Here is a 13,533-nt window from a genome sequence, read left to right on the forward strand (position 1 = left end):
TTCACTTGGTATTTTTAAAAGCAGTGTATCTTAATAATTACACAGCATTAGAGTAGGCAATAATTTTACTTGCTAAGCATATTAAATTTAGCAAACCATCAGTCAGATAGTTTGTTCTTTCTCAGAATGGGTAAGCAGTGAGTGAGTTTGGAATCATGTTCCTTTGGTATAAATGTCACAGGGAGTTTAAGAATGCGTCTGTGGCTCCCTAAGCCAGCCAGCACTATATATCTTTATTAGTTTCAATGGTCAGCACGGTGACCGGTTGTTTATTCTCATTACTCAAGACAAGGTGAGCCACTCGGCGGTAGCTGCAATCACAGCTAAAAACATATGACTTTGCAGAAAGCAAAGACTGAAGACAAGGCTACCCACACAATGGCCCAGACGCTGACTGCAGCCAGAGAACACGGCAAAGGGCTGGGGAGAGGCTATCGGGCACACGCACTATTTTCTGAGCACGTGCACTCAATCTATCATGATCCTTGTATCTCTGGTCTGTCTGATATTTTGCCATTGTTCTTAATTCACTGTAAAACACCAATCATTTCCTATTTCTCTTGTCTTTATCCAAGTCTGAAATTATTCTTTCTTTCTCAAGTTCATAGACAACTCTTGAAGTACATTCTTTCTTCCTAATACCATCACCCCAAATAAAATAAATACCCCTATGAATGCCAAGATCCCTTCTCTCTCATAAACTAGTGTGTGTGTGTGTGTGTGTGTATGCATGCATGAACAGACACACACACACACACACGCACTTTTACATTTCTTTTTAGAAAATCAGCTCTTCTGCTACCTAACACAAAAGTAGACAGATTTATCACTGCCACCCTAAAAAGTCACTGTTTGATTGATGAATTTAGAGAAGTGATGACCCCTCAACTATGTGACTTAATAAATGACTAGGAAGGAATAACTGTGGGCGGGAAAGGCAAAGACAGGTGAGATTCAGAACGCAATGCTAGAAAATGGCACTTCAACCTGCCTTTTAGGACCGTGGGCCTTTCTTCTCCATTTCCACCTTCACTTTCTTCTTTTCTCAGAGGTACAGCAAAGCTAGCTCCTTTCATTAATCATGTAGGGGCCACCGTAGTTTACAATACAGAGAGAGAGAGAGAGAGAGAGAGAGAGAGAGAGAGAGAGAGCGAGCACTAAAGCTCAGAGGAGGAGTTTCTGCCTGGGTCTACTGCTGCCAAAGTCAAAGCCACATTCACAGGTTCTCAGAGAGACTATAAAGCTCAAGGAAATGTCTGGTGGCCTTCTGTGCCCAGAAGGACACCAAAACATCGCAGTTTTGCCCAGCCCTCTGTTGTATGTGCCTTCAACACAGACCTGTTTGTATCAGGAATAGGCAGCTCTCTGATAAGATACCCAGCGATTACCAAGGTACATACCAATCACCAGGAAGAAGACCCACTTGACCAGGAATGCAAAGGGAACAGTGTCTGGCTGGGAGAACAGAGGCAGGAGGACAAGGCACTCATTCCGACTTCCTTTTAACAGAAGCATCTGCAAGTACTTCCTCAGTGCTGAGGATGGTGCTCACTGTGGAGGCAGGAGTAGAAAGCACTGTCTGTGACTAAGGATACCCACAGAGACCAATGTTCCCCTTCAGAACGATGGCAGAGAGCTATATGTCGTAAGGGCTAATTGCCTGCACAACCAGGCTCATAGTCAGGGGCACGGGAGAGCATAGCAGGCTGCACTCCTGCTACGGATGCAAACCCAGGTCTACCCTTATAGCAGAATAGTAAGCAATGATTTCAACCCACATTCACAGCTTAGGTAATCAGAAGTGGTGGCTCTAGGTGCAGCATCCTGCCTGTGCCCGAGTCAAGAGAAAAAACATTTGCATGTGTGGTCCTGAGTTTCACATCTGCCCTGGGACAGCTCTACCTCATGCAGAGTTTTCTTTCTCTAACATGATAACCCAGATTGGGGAGAGTTAAAAGGTGACAAGCCTCCCTGGTGGAGACATGACTCGGCCACATCTGTGAATGTGGCAATTCTCGTTCTGTGAAACAGACCAGAGGCGTACACAACCTTTACACACTCGAATGCCAGCTCAGAAGCTCACACTGCAATAGGACCAGAGTTTGTGCCCAAGGATATAATACACAAGAATGGGCTAAGGAGATCACAGTAAAACAAAACTGAAGAGAGGAAAAGGAAAATCATGAAAAAAATGTTCACTGCGCTGTCCCTTGAGCCTGGGCTACTTAGTTTCAGATAAAGACACCAAGACTCCAGCTAAGTATGTGTGCAGGGCCCTCCGGCAGTCAGGCTTATAGAGGCCAACTATGAACCACAAGCTACCTAACTCAAGTCAATGATAACTCCCTCTTCTCAGACCTCAACGAATGACTGGGTGACGGCAGTCCAGGATGCAGGGTCCCTTCAGAAGACACAAACTATTAGTTTAAAGAAAAGGAAATCACCGAAAGTGAGATAGAAAAAAGGGATGAGATAGAAACACTTAAATGATTCTATTTCTTTCCATCTCCATTCAAGAATAGAAACACACACACACACCCCAAACCTGAGCATGCAGCCTTCAATACAGCAGTGAACAGCAACTGATGGCCTTGATGGACGCAGCAGTGTACTCCAAACCCAGCAAAGCTATTTGTGTGCAGATAAACTATGGGCACCAATGGGAAAGTTTTCCTAATACCTGCAGTACCCTCCTCTTCAGAGTATCCAGTGGATCCAAAGGACTAGTATTCCATGTAAAGATGTCAATCTGGCTAAGATGACAACATTTAGATGCTAGCAGAGGGAGGAGGGGGAAAACAGAGAATTGGAAAGAGTAGATCCAATGTTTTGGTCTTTTTCCCGATGTTATTTTGCAATGACAAGCATCTTCGTAAGTTGGTAATTAGTTACAAATGGAAGAAAATGGCAACTTCAGAGTCAGGACAGATGCAGGAAATGTGAAACAACAATACAGCAGGTGAATTACATTAGAAGACAGCAATGCAAGAGCGGTCATGAGTCAGGCTATGATTAATTCCCCAAGCGCGGCCCTTAGATGAGTACACTGTGTTGCTATTTACAAAGCTTCTCTTCATTCATCATCTTACCGGCCTTCCCAGAAGAGGGAAAGATTCTTACACTTCATGTTCCTGCCTTCAGGCCATGGGGGCTGATTGCCCCTAGTCACACTCAGTCTTTAGTAGTAGTAAGTCTCCTACCACCTCCTCCATCCCACGGAGCCAGAGGTTCAGACTACGGGCTGGCAAGCAGGCGATGGTGTGAGACTTTGCGGGCGAAATGCAAATGCCGCCTGACCCCAACAACCCTGTATGACAGAGAGAAGGGGCTCCTTATGGAGATGAGAGAGATGGGGTAGGGTTGGAAATGATGGGCAACAGCAGTGCCTGTAAAGTGACGCAACTGGTTTGGTGGGAACAGAGAGTCTAGACAGAGGAGCAGCAGGGAAGAAGTCCACAGAGAAAGGAAAGTGGGCAGCAGTGAGGGCCAAGCAAAGAAGCGAAACTTGCTTCCATAAGTGAGTTGGGACCTGAAAAGAATAATCCTAAGTAAAAGATGCACATAGTAGAAGCAGAAAAGTAGGAGAACACAAATTACATCATCAGGCACTAACTGTACCTGACCCTAAAACTCACTAAGTATCCCAGGGAGAGAGATCTGGGCCAGAGGAACCCATTTGCTAAGTGAAACAGGCTACTGCTGACATTTAGAGGAACTTGGAGGTCCTTGGCCTCCCGCATGCCTTTCAGCCTGGACCTCCTAGGTCTTCCACTCCAGACTATACCATCTCATCCACGAGGCAACATCTTCCTGGGAGACCACAGGTAATCCAGGCTGGGAGTCATAGGATTGCTGGAGCCACGGTGTGTTCTTCCAAGAGACAACGCCTTAGCTCTGTGGGTCCCAAACACTGAAGCTAGCCTACATTGTTCCAGGCAGGTTCTCACAGTTTGATCACTCCATCAAGAGGATGTGAGAAGGCCTATTTCTGGAATGTTCTCCAGGTGACTCGGACATTTTTTCCAAGTTGGAATTCATCCAAATTCTAAAAAGGAACACAGGAATTTCAACTATCCTGCAGAAGAGGGTGCATTGGGGTGCACTCTACCATTCTCTTCAAAGGAACCAAATTCTGTGACCTGTCTGCAGAATCCTAGGAAACTGGTGTCAGGCTGCACATTTACATACATGCAAAAATGCAAGCACATATGAGTTCACAAAGATCACAGGAAAGCAAAACATGGGGTCATTCAAACATGAAGTATGTGAAAATTATTTTTCTCAGTAAATCAGAAAAAAAGTTAAACATGGTAAAGATGATTGTGCATATGTCAATAATTTCAGGGGAAACTTATGTAGAGCTGAAGCTTAACACACACATTTAGCTCATAACCTTACACATGTGGCCTAGAAATGAACAACTTTGCTCATCTGGGTACCATACAGTGATTTGTACTGAGTCTCTGCACCATTGGCTACAAAATTGGACAACTGATATTTTCCTTTACTTGACATACTTTTCCTATTAATATGGAAATTAAAATATGAAATTTTAAGATAATCATAAATAAGCAGTCCATGTTTCTGAAGAAACCACAGTCAACTTTAAATATAAACAGAGTTACTAAAAATCTTATTTTATTTGATGTTGTTTCTTCAAGACAGGGTTTAACCATCTAGCTTTGTCCTGGAACTCATTCTGTAAACCAGGTTGATCTGAAAGTCACAAATATCTACCAGTCTCTCCCTCCTAAATGTTGGTATTAAAGGTACGAGCCACCACCCAGCCCAATTGCTAAAATTTTAAAAATCCAGTCTGTGTTACCACCTAAAGTCATGTTTCTTTTACCAACTATAAACCAGAATTTTGGGAAACAGGGCCTAGACCCAACTATCTCATTTAAGAGAAGGAAAAACTATGGCTCTAAGAGGAAGAATAGTTTGAATAAGGTTACATGGTCCCTAAAAATGAGGTCTCTCATCTCATGAGTTTCCAGAGTCTTTGCCATTCATACTGCTTTTTATATAATAAACATTTGATTAATATCTGACTAGCAAATCACACACGTTTTTCCTTTTTTGGGGGGTGGGAGTGGGGACTGAGACAGGGTCTCATGTAGCCCAGCCTGGCCTCACACCCCTTATGAAGCTAAGGATAACTTTAAACCCCTGATCTTCCTGCCTCTGTCTTCAAAGTTCTAGGACTACTACAGGGACACATACTACCATGCTTAGCCATTATATTCACTAAAATAATTTATGTATACTTGACAATATGCAGGCTCCCCGATCCCAACAACTGTGCTCCTATGTGAGAACAACAAGATTTTTCTTTCCTTTCAAATAAAACTTTCCGGGACTTTTTGTTAATTCTTCACCTTTCAGAAACATTTTTTGTTGTTGTTTTCATAGCATATTTCACAAAATGATGCCATAATTTATATGCCCTGTTACTTGAAGTTGGCTCTTGAGTTTTACATAGCACTGTTTCTTATGACCTTAGCATCTTGGGCAGTCAGGTCTCATGGGTATCACTCAGTGATGGTTTGACAGTGAAAGCAGAGACACATCAAGTTCGTTAGGACCTCTTCCTTGGAGCCCAGGTCTTTAGTTAGTGGAGGAAAAAGAAGGCACAGGGTCACTCTTCATCAGCAAACAGGATTCCCATTCCCAGGACCTGGCTGACTGGCAGCTGCCCCTGAGCTCTGCTTCAGAGAACCCCAAGACAGGGTCAAGCCTCCTTAGGCACTCAACCAGATCTCCCCAGAAAGCCAGCGGCCTGTTCTTCCTCAGCTGCCAACCACACTCACTCTACCAGGGACACTTCCTCCTAGCCATCTGGTACCCTTGGCATCCTTGGGTTACTATCAGCTCATGATTCCTGAAGAGAATGACCATGAAAACAACACGCATATCCCCAGCACCTCCTTATGTGCTAAGCAGTGCTGTGAATCCGGCCCTCATTCAGTGACTTCCTCCCCATGGTGTCCCCCATGCTGTGTCGTCAGAAAAAATGTACAACACATGACCAAAAAGGCAAAGTTCAGTTCCCTCCATCCCTGATAACGAGAGAAAAAGAAGCAGAACATGGGAGGGGACGGTGGAGGAGAAAAAAGAGGTAGATTCTGGACTTCAGAATGAAGGAGGAGAAAAAAATCCGGGGGTTTCTTCCCCCCACTCCCACCCCACCCCACCGCCACTGTGGCATGGGAAAACAATGGCTTTTCTGAGGCACTGCACAGACAAGGCAGCTCTGAAAAAAAACTAATGGCCGTGATTAATGACAATGGGCTGGAGGAGAGCAGGGACACAGCCGCCACATACATCATCCCTTCCTGTCAGTCTCTGCTCCTCCTGCTCCTCTTCATCCTACCAGCCAGGCATTATAAAAACATCTCCAGACGCTGATTTTAAAGTTGAAATCACAGTAGCCCCCTCCCCAAAAGACAAAGGATGAGAAGGAAGAGCCTGAGAAAGGTGCTGCTCGAAGACGATAAAGGAGGGGGGGAAGAAGGAGAGAGAGAGAGAGAGAGAGAGGAAGAGAGACAAAGAGGTGATAGGGTGAACAAGAAAATGGCATGTAAAATAACTCTAAGATATTCTGGGGAAAATGCACAGGTTGTAATCATTCAAGATTTCAGCGACTTGACTCCTCACATGCTGAAGCCACATTTTCAAGGTCTTATCTGCCATATGGTTCCCTGTTTGGATGATTTATTAGGTGTGGAAAGCACACTGATAAATTTTACTGCATTTCCCTGAATAGGCAACCTATGGTGTCAATAACAAAGCTCAGGCGGCTTTAATGAAAACTGCAAGCACCAAAGGGTAACCATTTATTTATGAGTCGCTATAGTATTCCTAGGACAAAATTTATCTTCCCTTCTCACGCACTCTGAGGAAACCAAATCTGGTCAAAGTAACAGAGATCACATCCATATGTCAGTGGCTTGCTAACATTGCCCCTGCGTGAGGCACCAGCGGCTGCAAGGGAGAAATTGTTCTGAGCCTTCGAGTGACCCATTTTGCATAAGAAATCTTATTTTTATGAAAAACAAGGAGAGACCTGAAGAGCTCTGTAAACACCATAGCCTCAGCAATCACACTTAAGGGCGCGAAGGAAGCCTCTCGTTTTTTCTTCACCCAGAAAATGGGACAGCTGCCCCAAGGGATGAAAGAGAAGGTGATGCGCGGACTAGGAGAGAGATTTAGGTAGTCTAATCCAGAAATACTGAGAATTCAACCAGTCCGCCACACAGCATCATTCTCCTGAACCCACTCCCTCATAAGACACCAGTCGTAAACTGAAGTCTGTATCCCCAACACATCACCTGATTCCCTACCCCCCAAACCCCCCATGTCTCTTGTCTCGGCTGGTAGCTATCTGTAAGTCTGATATGTGTGTTATTTTTTTAACAACAGAGGAGCATCCAACTTTTTAAAACTCCAAAGGCAGCAGAACTAATGCCCGAGCTCTGGAGAGAGAGTGAGGGACCCCAGAAGAGGACAAGCAGGAAGCTAGGTGGTACTCTCTGCACTCTGGGTGAGCCAGAGCCACAGACAACTGACCTAGCAAAAGTGACCAGCTCTTCAAACCTGGTTTTCCCCACCATGTTTCATTGTTTTGGGTGAAGACAGCCTGGCCCAGGAATGTAACAAGGAAGGATAAAGGAAGAAAGGCAGCCTCGAAAACACATGCTTGGGGAACAGAGCTCAGAGGACCAGAAAGCAACAATCAAACAGAACAAAAGAAAGTTGGAAGGCTGGATAAGCCTCCACCAAAGTTACACTCTGAAAATTGCTTCTGCTGGATGATTTCCCCAGTTCTGTTCATCTGACATCTGAAAAATAAGCACAGGTTCCCCCCCCCCATATTCTACATCAATATTTTCTAGAACAACTTCATAGTGACAAGGTAAAAAAAAAATTCTTATCTAATTTCACCCATGTAATTACCTCTCTATACTCACCACACACACTCACACACACAAACACACGCACACACAAACACACACACACAAACACACACACAAACACATGCACATAAGTAGGTAAATAAGATCTTTGGAAAACAGAACAAAAATAATCATGTGAGAGGAAAAAAAAACCTCTTTTCACATCATACATAACAAACAATTAGAAGTCACCTTAATCATCTCAATTACTGCCATCGCTGCTTTTAAACGCTGCTTAGTAAAATGGCATCAATTAAAGTTTAATGTCTTATAAAAGATCACTCAAGTATTATAGCAGAATTAAGAGGAAATAGGTACCACTTGGACCTTGGCCATATTTTTAGAGTCTTTCAACCAGAGAGATTTACAAGAATATTCATTATTGCCTAGATTGCTCTCAATTCAGCCTCTGGCTTATTAAAGAGCTGGGTGGAAGGGCCCAGCATGGTTCAGAGCACATTCAAGCCGCTGTATGTTCAGTTTGCTAAATATTTCAATGGGTTCTCAAAGGCATGGCATACGTAAAGCATCCATTTTTCTACACATTTTCCTCTTGATTTTAGTACAAGTCTCTCCACAGGAAATAAAGCACACCAAGTCATTTGTGCTTAGCTCCCACCAAATGGTTCTGAGGAAGAATGTGTGCTATTCATGGGAAGCCTGTTCTGAGCTTGAACCCCAGATTGTAGCTGGAATTACAGAATTGTCAAAGGGGACTCAAAGAATGCAAATGGGGAGGTTATCCACCAGAGGTTCTAGGGCAACAAGAAGTTTCCCTTGAGACCCAGCTCCTAAGACCGACTTATACAGTGGTTCAGGTTTTTCACAAGCTAGTGGCCAAGGAGAAAGATGGAGGCAAAAATTCATCCTTCAGCTAATTCTTCAAACTCAAGTCTGACAGGGACTTGCATGCACCCAGAGAAAAGAAGGGTTTTTGCTGCTTTTACCAGAACCACTGTAGGGGCTGTGTGATAATAAAGTCTAAAGAGTAAGCTTGCCAAAGTAAGACAGACAGACAGACAGACAGACAAATAAATCATGAGTTTGATTCTACCTCTATCAGGCAAAGTTGGGCCAATCCCAGGAAGTCCCTCATCATTGTTTTATCATCCACAGGGTCAGAATCTCCAAGTCGTTTCTGTCTACCATTAGATTACACAATTTATATAAGGTACTTTGTATGATTATATTTGAGAGAGAGTGTCAGAAGTATATGGATGTTGTGACTGATATGTGCTCTATGTCTGTGTCTGCCCATGTAATCATGAAGTGTGGTCTGTAGGTAGAAAAATGTAGCATTTATCTGAAAATATTTTGTATACTTGGAGCTGATAAAGCTGGAACTACCTGGTGTCCCTGGCTGCACACTGCTGTAAGTACAGGGCCACTAGCCAAGCACGATCTGGCAGTAGGGTTGCAAAGTTCACACTGTACCCTAGTATTGAGGGCCTTGGCTTTCCTGCTAGATCATTTTTCTACTGTGTATATGCAAGTGTGCATGTATGTGTGTGTATATATGTATATGGAGGTGAGAGGTCAATATCAGCTATTTTCCTTAATCACTATCCACCTTATTTTGGGGGACAGAGTCTTTCTCTGAAGCTGGAGCTGCAAATTGACTAGAATAGCTGGCCAGTAAAAGCTCCAGTCTCCCCGGCGCTAGGATGACAGGTGTGCAATGCCATTCCTAGCTTCCTACGTGGATGCTGGCGATGCAAACCCAGGTCGCCATGCTTGTGTGGCAAGCACCCTACCAGTTGAGCCATATTTCCTGTCTGTTTTTTTCTATTTTTAAATGAAATACATGTGTGTGAGTGTGTGTATGTATATGTGTGTATGCGTGTGTGTGTAAAATTAAAAGATTTAACACATATATACATAATGAACTGATTGTCACAACCAAGCCAATATCTTCTTTTTACACAGTTGTCATTTTGCATAAGGTAAAATACTTAATATCTAACTCATAGTAAATTTCAAGCATATATGAACTATGAAAACCGTAACACGCTAAGCACATTAGCTCCTTGGAACTTACTCATCCTGCGTCTGAAACCTTGTGCACTCTTCATTCCCCACCCCACTAATCTTGCATAGCTCACCACCATTTTGCTATTTGGTTCTAAATACTTAACTATTTTAGACTCTACATGTAAGTGATGTCATAGAATATTCTGTGTCTGGCTTATTTGACCTAATATAATATTCTCCAAACTCTACCATGTTGTTACAAACGAAAACTGCCTTTCTTTTTTAAGTCTATATAATACCTCCCCTTGTATTCACAAAGTGCCATTTCTTTCTTATCTGTCACCTATCAATGGTTACTTATATTGCTTCCATAGTTTGGCTATCTAGTTTTATATCCAAAGGAAATGAAATTGGTATCTCATAGAGACTGTTGCATTCCTAAGTTCATGGCAGTAATATTCACACTGGCCAACACATGGCCACCGAGCTCTTAAAGACTCCTGAGTCAATTGCTTCTCAGTTGGGTCACCCACCAGAAAAGCAACCAGGTAAGAGGTTAAAGCTAGACTTTTCTAGTATCTTCCAAAACCCACTCAGTTATCAACTAACTTAAGAACCTGAAAGGGGGAGGAATCTGGATGGGGGGTAGATATGGGAACAGGAGAAAATCAGGTGAGGAAGGATGGAGGGAGAGAGTACCAGGAGAGACAACTGGAATTGGGGGAGCACCTCTGGGAAACCTAGAACAATGTAAACTCTCAGAAATTTTTGAGGGTGATCCTAGCTAAGACTGCTAACAATGGGAGACACACAGCTTTAACAGGCCATCTCCTGTAATCAGACAAGACTTCCAATGGAGGGAATGGGACATCAACCCGGTCATAAAACCTTCAACCTACCTACAAGATGTTCTGAGGTAAAGGTGGCATTGAAATTATGAAAGTGGCCAACCAATGACTGGTCCAGCTTGAGACCCATACCATGAGAGGAAGCCCGCCCCTGATGCTGGCTTGAAGGGCCAGGACCCAGAGCTGGGACAGCCCAGTGATCTGGGATAGAACCAACACAACTGGGAAAAAAGTCACCAAAATGATTCCTAGTAATATTCTGCTATACTCATACAGTTCACCCTGCTACTGATGGAGACAGATGTAGAAACCCACAGCCAAACAGTAGGCAGAGCTTGGAAATATCCTGCTGAAGAGAGGGAGGAAGGATTGTAGGAGCCAGAGGGGTCAAGAACACCACAAAAAAACCCACAGAATCAACTAGCCTGGGCTCATAGAGGCACACAGAGATTGAACCAAAAAGCAGGGAGCATACATGGGACTGAACTAGGCCCTCTGCATATAGGTTACAGTTGTGCAGCTTAGTCTTCTTGTGGGGCTCCTAACAGTAGAAGCAGGAGCTGTCTCTGACTCTGGTTCCTGCTTTTGGGACCTTTTTTTTTTCTACCGGGTGGCCTCCTCTTGCTTTAATAGAAGAGGAAGAGCCTAGTTTCACTGCAACCTGATATGCTATGCCTGATTGATATCCATGGGAGCCTACCTTTTTCTGAAGAGAAATGGAGGAGAAAGAGTGGATAGGGGGATGGACTAGGAGGAGAAGAGGGTGGGGAAACTACAGTTGGGATATGAATGAATGAATGAATAAATAAATAAATAAATAAATAAATAAATAAATAAATAAATACAAAAAAAGAATGTGTAGAGTTTCTTGGGTGATTCTGACACGGGTGGCCAACAGACTAGTATTTAGACACTGTGCCTACCCTCCCGTGGTAAACAGACTAGGATTAGACACTATACCTACCCTCCCGTAGTCAACAGACTAGGGACACTGTGCCTACCCTCCTGTGGTCAACAGACTAGGATTAGACACTATACCTACCCTCCCATAGTCAACAGACTAGGATTAGACACTGTGCCTACCCTCCCGTGGTCAACAGACTAGGATTAGACACTGTGCCTACCCTCCCGTGGTCAACAGACTAGGATTAGACACTGTGCCTACCCTCCCGTGGTCAACAGACTAGGATTAGACACTGTGCCTACCCTCCCGTGGTCAACAGACTAGGATTAGACACTGTGCCTACCCTCCCGTGGTCAACAGACTAGGATTAGACACTGTGCCTACCCTCCCGTGGTCAACAGACTAGGATTAGACACTGTGCCTATCCTCCCATGGTCAACAGACTAGGATTAGACACTGTGCCTACCCTCCCGTGGTCAACAGACTAGGATTAGACACTGTGCCTATCCTCCCATGGTCAACAGACTAGGATTAGACACTGTGCCTACCCTCCCGTGGTCAACAGACTAGGATTAGACACTGTGCCTACCCTCCCGTGGTCAACAGACTAGGATTAGACACTATGCCTACCCTCGCATGGTGGAGGAAGCAATGCCATTGCCCCCAAGCCTTGTCAGGGCAGGTTCTCCTTAACACAGCAAGTGCTGCTCATCTGTAACTTGATAGTACTGGCTTACAGACCATTCGGTGCAGAAAAAGAGAAGGCTGCAGATATAAGATTATCTGTTCAAAATCTAAACTGGAAAGGCAAGGATAGACCGTTAAATTGGTCTCTATCACAAAATTATCACCCGCATCAAAAGAAATATATTGTTGAATATAAGGACACTCCAAGAAATAAATATAGTGTATAAAATGGTTGTCATCCATACTAGCTTTAACAATACATAATTAAGACAATAAATCTGCTGTGAGAAAATATCATGCAAGCCAATCCTGTTCATTCAAATCTGGCAGACTAGAAATTGTTTGAGATTTTAACAGGCACTTACTTTGCTATTGTCAAGAAAAGTCTTGTTCGTTATACAACACAGGAAAGACTGACAGAGATAGCTGAAGATTATAAGAATTGCAAAAATGTCCTAATCACTTTGGAAATAACCATTTCTGTCAAACTACATGACACAATGCCAAATATTTTTACCCAGTCATTAAAACTGTCCCACAAATTTCCCATTGTAGACTTTGATATCTAACTCAAATGACCGTATAAATTTGGAGGCTACAAAATCAATTTTCCATAAAATATAATTTGAGCTTCACTAATCCAAACTGGCCTCTTTCCTAATTGGGTTGAATTCATGGGGTTTTATTGTCATTCTCTGCCAAATCAAATCAGGGAAGCTTGGAACTTTTTGCTATTCAGGATTATAGTATTACCTCTTCCCCCATCAGGAGGGAATGACCAAAGGTTGCTAGCATGGTGAACATTTAATGGATGGTCACATTGTCCCTTGGCCCTGAGAAATAGAGACACAGATGCAAAACATGCCTTCAAGTCTGTTTGTAACCTCGCTCTCTGCCCTCATGCTTGCTTGTGGCAAATACTGAATTTTCACAGTTCAAAGAGAAATACCAACTGACTTGCTGAAGCCAAAAGTAAACAGAAAGGAAAGAGAAGAAAGGAATGAAGGGAAGGCTGTTGTAGCTTTGGGAGTTGCAGTCTTCCTGCCAAGAAATCACCTCCTCCCCTAAACATCTCCAGCCCTAGAACATTTGAAATTGAAGGGACAGTGAAAAACCAAGGACTTCGGGAGGGAGGGAGGAAGGGAGGGAGGGAGGGAGGGAGGGAGGG

At 43.5% G+C, this 13,533-nt stretch overlaps 1 protein-coding gene across 1 annotated transcript in view; it reads right to left on the minus strand.

The window, feature by feature from the left end:
* Lrmda (leucine rich melanocyte differentiation associated) overlaps window positions 1-13,533 on the minus strand; it is a 1,010,022-nt gene that overhangs the window by 839,439 nt on the left and 157,050 nt on the right. The gene's annotated exons all lie outside the window — the stretch shown is intronic.

The sequence above is a fragment of the Microtus oregoni genome, unplaced genomic scaffold (assembly GCF_018167655.1).
Source record: "Microtus oregoni isolate MIOR12 unplaced genomic scaffold, Mior012 000045F_ref0000178, whole genome shotgun sequence".
NCBI classification, from domain to species: domain Eukaryota; kingdom Metazoa; phylum Chordata; class Mammalia; order Rodentia; family Cricetidae; genus Microtus; species Microtus oregoni.